This window comes from Melanerpes formicivorus, unplaced genomic scaffold, assembly GCF_026170545.1.
Source record: "Melanerpes formicivorus ecotype bairdi unplaced genomic scaffold, bMelFor1.0.p_v2 SCAF_802, whole genome shotgun sequence".
Classification (NCBI taxonomy): Eukaryota; Metazoa; Chordata; class Aves; order Piciformes; family Picidae; genus Melanerpes; species Melanerpes formicivorus.
This window is the reverse complement of record NW_027143154.1, coordinates 62,501-70,000: the sequence shown is the minus strand read 5'-3', so window position 1 is coordinate 70,000 and position 7,500 is coordinate 62,501.

The following is a 7,500-nucleotide window of genomic DNA, read 5'->3' as shown; positions in this document are numbered from 1 at the left end:
CAGAAGGAAAGGAAGCCAGCGGAGGCCCCACGGCCTCGCTCTTCTGGGACAGACACAGCCACGCGCACCCGCCACCGCCCTCGGGAGCAGCCAGCAGGCACGGGGCTCGGCGTGCGGGCAACACGCCGGAGGAGCAAACGGGGCGCCCTCCAGAGATGGGGGGGGGGGGCAAGCTGCACCGGGCCGCACCGGCTCACAGGGCACCTCTGCCTCCCCGAAATGTGGGCTTGCATTTTCCCTCAAGCTGCACCGAGTTACATCTCCATCACGGGGCGCCCCTCTGGAGCCAGGAGGAAGCCGTGCTGGGGCACCGGCTTGCCCTCCTCCCCCCATGCCGGGCTCCATAGCATACGAGTGGCCAGTCACCGCCGCTGGCTTTTCCCTTAGATGCCGTGCCCCCGCGGGCTGCGGCTTTGGCCATGGGGGGGAACCCCCGTGAAGAGGGTCCAGTGCTGGGAACTCTCTCTGCCCCTTACCGGGCTCTCTCTCGCCGTGCCTGGACGGGCTTGCTTTCCATTCTTGGTGGGACCGACGCCGGCACCACGTCTCCCCGGCTTTCTCTGCCCCCGTGCCCCACCGGGCAAACTTCGCTTCGGGGGTTCCACACTTCGGCAGTGGCCGGCGCCAGCCACTCGTCAACTTTTTTTCTTTTCCCCGCTTTCGTTGCTGAGCCCGGGCTGGGCTCCGGCTCACGGACGAGCGAAACCCATCCAACACCGCTGAGGGTGCGCCAGCGGCCGCTCCAAACCGCCGCGCCTTTGTTCGGCCCCGCGGGTCCCCTCTCTGACCCGGGCGAAAGCCACCGAGAAGCCAGACGGACCCCTGCCCAGCCGCCTGGCGGGTGGCTTGGAGCAGCCGCTCGGCAGCGCTGCCCTGGGAGTGCTCGGCGTCACTCGTTCCCTCATATACGGAACTGGAGGGCCGTCAGCTCCGCGAGCGCACAACCAGCCGACCTCCGCCCAGCGGCAGGTCGCAGAAATCACGCCGGCTTGTACGATGACGTAGGCGGAGGCAGAGCGCAACAGCGACCCCTTGGCGACAAGCGCGATCTCCGCGGAGAGCACGTCTACTCGCCGAGGGAGAGCACGTCTACTCGCCGAGGGAGAGCACGTCTACTCGCCGAGGGAGAGCACGTCTACTCGCCGAGGGAGAGCACGTCTACTCGCCCAGGGAGAGCACGTCTACTCGCCGAGGGAGAGCACGTCTACTCGCCCAGGGAGAGCACGTCTACTCGCCGAGGGAGAGCACGTCTACTCGCCCAGGGAGAGCACGTCTACTCGCCCAGGGAGAGCACGTCTACTCGCCCAGGGAGAGCACGTCTACTCGCCCAGGGAGAGCACGTCTACTCGCCGAGGGAGAGCACGTCTACTCGCCGAGGGAGAGCACGTCTACTCGCCCAGGGAGAGCACGTCTACTCGCCCAGGGAGAGCACGTCTACTCGCCCAGGGAGAGCACGTCTACTCGCCCAGGGAGAGCACGTCTACTCGCCCAGGGAGAGCACGTCTACTCGCCCAGGGAGAGCACGTCTACTCGCCCAGGGAGAGCACGTCTACCTCCCGCCTGAGGGAGAGCACGGGGGGGGGGGGGACAAAGACAGGCGGCAGCAGCTTCGGTGAACGTCACCCGGGAGGCGACCGGGGCTGTCCCGGGGCAGTCCCGGGAAGCCGGCGTCCGACACAGGGAACCGTCAGCTGCCGGACCGGGGCGAATCCCCGCGGCCACGGCAGGGGTGGGGGCTCGAAGACAGCCGGCAGCCGCTTCGGTGAACGTCACCCGGGAGGAGACTGGGGCCCTCCCGGGACCGTCCCGGGAAGACGACGTTCGGCACGAGATCCCGGCCGCGGCCGGACCGGCTCGAAGCCTCGCGGTCCCGGCAGCAGCCGGAGCCGCTCGCCGCCTCGGGCTCCCGGCCCCCTACAGATCCGGCGACTCGTTCGCGGGCGGCGGGGGGAGGCAGTGGAGGGGGTGCGGGGAGAAGCGGCAGCGGAGGCGGAGGGGGGGGGGGCTCGAAGACAGCCGGCAGCCGCTTCGGTGAACGTCACCCAGGAGGCGATCGGGGCCGTCCCGGGATGCCGGCTTCCGGCACGGGGGTCCCGGCCGCGGCCGGACCGGCTCGTATCCCCGCGGCTCCGGCAGGGGGGGGGGGGGCTCGAAGACAGCCGGCAGCCGCTTCGGAGAACGTCACCCGGCCGGCGACCGCGGCCGTTCCGGGGCCGTCCCGGGAAGCCTGCGACAGGCACGGGGTCCCGGCCTCGGCCGGACCCGCACTGGGTGCCGCCGCCTCGGGCTCTCGGGACGGTATGGATCCGCCGACTCGTTCGCCGGCGGCGGGGGGAGGCAGTGGAGGGGGTGCGGGGAGAAGCGGCAGCGGAGGCGGAGGGGGGGGGGGGCTCGAAGACAGCCGGCAGCCGCTTCGGTGAACGTCACCCGGGAGGAGACTGGGGCCCTCCCGGGACCGTCCCGGGAAGACGACGTTCGGCACGAGATCCCGGCCGCGGCCGGACCGGCTCGAAGCCTCGCGGTCCCGGCAGCAGCCGGAGCCGCTCGCCGCCTCGGGCTCCCGGCCCCCTACAGATCCGGCGACTCGTTCGCGGGCGGCGGGGGGAGGCAGTGGAGGGGGTGCGGGGAGAAGCGGCAGCGGAGGCGGAGGGGGGGGGGCTCGAAGACAGCCGGCAGCCGCTTCGGTGAACGTCACCCAGGAGGCGATCGGGGCCGTCCCGGGGCCGTCCCGGGATGCCGGCTTCCGGCACGGGGGTCCCGGCCGCGGCCGGACCGGCTCGTATCCCCGCGGCTCCGGCGGGGGGGGGGGGGGCTCGAAGACAGCCGGCAGCCGCTTCGGAGAACGTCACCCGGCCGGCGACCGCGGCCGTTCCGGGGCCGTCCCGGGAAGCCTGCGACAGGCACGGGGTCCCGGCCTCGGCCGGACCCGCACTGGGTGCCGCCGCCTCGGGCTCTCGGGACGGTATGGATCCGCCGACTCGTTCGCCGGCGGCGGGGGGAGGCAGTGGAGGGGGTGCGGGGAGAAGCGGCAGCGGAGGCGGAGGGGGGGGGGGGCTCGAAGACAGCCGGCAGCCGCTTCGGTGAACGTCACCCGGCCGGCGACCGGGGCCGTCCCGGGGCTGTCCGGGGATGCCGGCTTCCGGCACGGGGGTCCCGGCCGCGGCCGGACCGGCTCGAATCCCCGCGGCCCCGGCACGGGGGAGGCCCAAAGACTGGCGGCAGCCGCTTCGCTGAACGTCACCCGGCCGGCGACCGGGGCCGTCCCGGGGCCGTCCCGGGATGCCGGCTTCCGGCACGGGGTCCCGGCCGCGGCCGGACCGGCTCGAATCCCCGCGGTCCCGGCAGCAGCCGGAGCCGCTCGCCGTTCGGGCTCCCGGCACCCTACGGATCCGGCGACTCGTTCGCCGGCGGCGGGGGGAGGCAGTGGAGGCGGTGCGGGGAGAAGCGGCAGCGGAGGCGGAGGGGGGGCGGGGGGGGACGATAGTGGCGGGGGGCGGGGGGGTGCTCGAAGGCAGCCGGCAGCCGGTTCGGTGAACATTCGCCGGGGCGGGGGGGGCGACCTGTCCGTGCCCGGGGCAGCCCCGGGAAGCCGGCAGCCAGCACGGGGTCCCGGCAGCACCTGTTCCCTGCCCTGGGACTTGCCGTGCCCGGCGGCCGGTTGCCGGGTGGGGGGAGCGATGAGAGGCGGGGCGCAGCGGCCGGGGCAGCGCCGGGCCGCAGCGGGGGGCTGGGCGGGTGGGGTAGGCGTCGAGCGGCAAGCCCTCGGCTGCAGCGAATGTTCGGCGGTGCGGGGCGGGGGGGGGACGGGACGACACGTTGGGGGCGCCGAGTCCGAGCCACCCCCGGCCCCAGGGGCGGCCGGAGGGGGAGGCCGGTGCCTGGCCCTGGGAGCTGCTGGGCGCCGGATGGCCGAGGGTGCGTCAGAAGCCGCCCGAGCGGTCGAGCAGGTCCTCCAGAAAGGCCTAGGGTGGCTTCGAGGGCCCCGGGAGCAGTCGAGGGAGGCCTCCAGGCAGGTCTGGAGTGGATGGGAGGCCTTCCAAAGCAGACAAGGGAGGCTGCCAGCGGGGCCTAGGCTGGCACTGCAGCCTGTAAATGGTTGGGGGGGGGGCCTCTGGTGCGGCCTGGAGTCTCTGGGTGGCGTCCAGAGAGGTGCAAAAGATCCTCTGGTGCGGCCTGTGGTGGCGGAGAAGCCTGCAGAGCGTGCGGGGGAGGCTTCTGGTGCGGCCTGGGGTGGGTCGGAAGCCTGCAGAGCGTGCGGGGGAGGCTTCTGTTGGGGCCTGGGGTGGGTCAGAAGCCTACAGAGCGTGCGGGGGAGGCTTCTGGTGCGGCCTGGGGTGGGTCGGAAGCCTGCAGAGCGTGCGGGAGAGGCTTCTGTTGGGGCCTGGGGTGGCTGAGAAGCCTGCAGAGCGTGCGGGAGAGGCTTCTGCTGCGGCCTGGGGTGGCTGAGAAGCCTGCAGAGCGTGCGGGAGAGGCTTCTGCTGCGGCCTGGGGTGGCTGAGAAGCCTGCAGAGCGTGCGGGAGAGGCTTCTGGTGCGGCCTGGGGTGGCTGAGAAGCCTGCAGAGCGTGCGGGAGAGGCTTCTGGTGCGGCCTGGGGTGGCTGAGAAGCCTGCAGAGCGTGCGGGAGAGGCTTCTGCTGCGGCCTGGGGTGGCTGAGAAGCCTGCAGAGCGTGCGGGGGAGGCTTCTGCTGCGGCCTGGGGTGGCTGAGAAGCCTGCAGGGCGTGCGGGAGAGGCTTCTGCTGCGGCCTGGGGTGGGTGGGAAGCCTGCAGAGCGTGCGGGGGAGGCTTCTGGTGCGGCCTGGGGTGGCTGAGAAGCCTGCAGAGCGTGCGGGGGAGGCTTCTGGTGCGGCCTGGGGTGGCTGAGAAGCCTGCAGAGCGTGCGGGAGAGGCTTCTGGTGCGGCCTGGGGTGGCTGAGAAGCCTGCAGAGCGTGCGGGGGAGGCTTCTGGTGCGGCCTGGGGTGGCTGAGAAGCCTGCAGAGCGTGCGGGAGAGGCTTCTGCTGCGGCCTGGGGTGGCTGAGAAGCCTGCAGAGCGTGCGGGGGAGGCTTCTGGTGCGGCCTGGGGTGGCTGAGAAGCCTGCAGAGCGTGCGGGAGAGGCTTCTGGTGCGGCCTGGGGTGGCTGAGAAGCCTGCAGAGCGTGCGGGAGAGGCTTCTGCTGCGGCCTGGGGTGGCTGAGAAGCCTGCAGAGCGTGCGGGGGAGGCTTCTGGTGCGGCCTGGGGTGGGTCGGAAGCCTGCAGAGCATGCGGGGGAGGCTTCTGCTGCGGCCTGGGGTGGCTGAGAAGCCTGCAGAGCGTGCGGGGGAGGCTTCTGGTGCGGCCTGGGGTGGCTGAGAAGCCTGCAGAGCGTGCGGGAGAGGCTTCTGGTGCGGCCTGGGGTGGCTGAGAAGCCTGCAGTGCGTGCGGGGGAGGCTTCTGCTGCGGCCTGGGGTGGCTGAGAAGCCTGCAGAGCGTGCGGGAGAGGCTTCTGCTGCGGCCTGGGGTGGGTCGGAAGCCTGCAGAGCGTGCGGGAGAGGCTTCTGCTGCGGCCAGGGGTGGGTCGGAAGCCTGCAGAGCTTGCGGGGGAGGCTTCTGGTGCGGCCTGGGGTGGGTCGGAAGCCTGCAGAGCATGCGGGGGAGGCTTCTGCTGCGGCCTGGGGTCTCTGGGTGGCCTCTAGAGAGGTGCAAAAGACCCTCTGGGTTGGGCTGGGGTGGCTCTTGGACCCCTGCCACACAGTGGAGAGAGGCCTCCGGCCCGCCACCTGTGTCCCTGTGTGCCTGAGTGCCTGTGTCCCTGTGTCCCTGTGTCCCTGTGTCCCTGAGTGCCTGAGTGCCTGTGTCCCTGTGTCCCTGTGTCCCTGTGTCCCTGAGTGCCTGAGTGCCTGTGTCCCTGTGTCCCTGTGTCCCTGAGTGCCTGAGTGCCTGAGTGCCTGTGTCCCTGTGTCCTTGTGTCCCTGTGTCCCTGTGTGCCTGAGTGCCTGTGTCCCTGTGTCCCTGTCTGTGTACCTGTGTGCGAGTGTCCGGCACGCCACCCAGCGGCGGCGGGCAAGCAGGTAGGCGGGTGGGCGGGCCGGCGAGGGCCAGTGTGAGTTTGGGGGGGTGGGAGGGGAGGCGGCAGCTGGAAGCGTCAGAGGAGGGGGCGTGGCTCCGGCTGGCCCCGGGAGCAGGTTCCCGGGACCGGGACCGGCTGGACCCGGCGGGTGGTTGATCCCGGGGCGGGGGGCAGAGGCGGCGGGAAGCGGCAGCTGCGTGTGCGGCGGGGGGGGTGGAGGGCGAACCGCGGCGGGAAGCGGATGCTTCAGAGCAGGTTACGGGGGCGGGGACGGACGACACCACCTGTCCCCGCCCCGGGACGGGCTGGACCCGGCGCCCTGGACCCGGCGCCGTGTACCCGCCGCCGCCCCCGCCGCCGCCCCCCTCCGCCACCCCGGGACCCCGACGTTTTTTGGCGCCCGCGCCTTTTTTTGCTCCCCGCCTGCCCGCGCTGCCCCGGGCCCTCCCCCGGGGCGGGGCGGGAGGGAGGGACGGACGGACGGGTAGCCGGGGATCTCCGAGCGCGCGCCACCAGACCGAGGCGGGTCCCGGCGGCGGCGGGCGGCGGCGGCGGCGGCGGCGGCAGCAAGCGACGGCGGGGGGGGCAGGCTAGGGAGAGAGGGGGAGCGGCATGCGGTAGGGCTGGGGGGTTTGTTTCGGGGGGGAGGGGTGGGGGGGGGGTGGCAGCGGTCAGCGAGAGCGGGGAGAGGGGGAGCGGCATGCGGTAGGGCTGGGGTGTTTTTGGGGTGGGGGCGTTGGGGGGGATTAGCGGGCGGGCGGGCAGCCGAGCCAAGCGGCAAGCCGGGGGGCGGGCGAGGGCGGCTTTAGGGCCGGAGGAGCGGAGCGCAACCTCCCCCGTGCGCAGGCTCCAGCGTGGAGAGCAGCAAGTTTTTGGGGACGGGGGACGACGGACGGGAGGGGCAGCGGCGAGAGGCTAGCTGCGGCAAGGGGCACCGGCACGGCCGCCCTAACAGCGCCGCCTCGGTCGCAGGGGTTAGAGAGCAGCCGGGCAGCCCGGGAGGGAAGCGGCAGCCCGCGAAGGGGGGAAGGGGGGGCTCCGCGCAAACCGCTAACGGGAGCCGGGGGGTGTGGGGAGCTGGGGGGTGGCAGCAGCGGCAAGAGGCAACGTCGGGAGGGGGGGCTCCGCGCAAACCGGTAACGGGGGCCGGGGGGTGTGGGGGGGGGCGGTGGCGGCCGCGGCAAGAGGCAACGGCAGGCGGGGGGGCTCCGCGCAAACCGGCTGCGGGGGGGGGGGGGCGGGGGGTAGCGGCAAGAGGCAACGGCGGGAAGGGGGGGCTCCGCGCAAACCGCTAACGGGAGCCGGGGGGTGTGGGGAGCTGGGGGTGGCAGCAGCGGCAAGAGGCAACGTCGGGAGGGGGGGCTCCGCGCAAACCGGTAACGGGGGCCGGGGGGTGTGGGGGGGGGCGGTGGCGGCCGCGGCAAGAGGCAACGGCAGGCGGGGGGGCTCCGCGCAAACCGGCAGCGGGGGGGG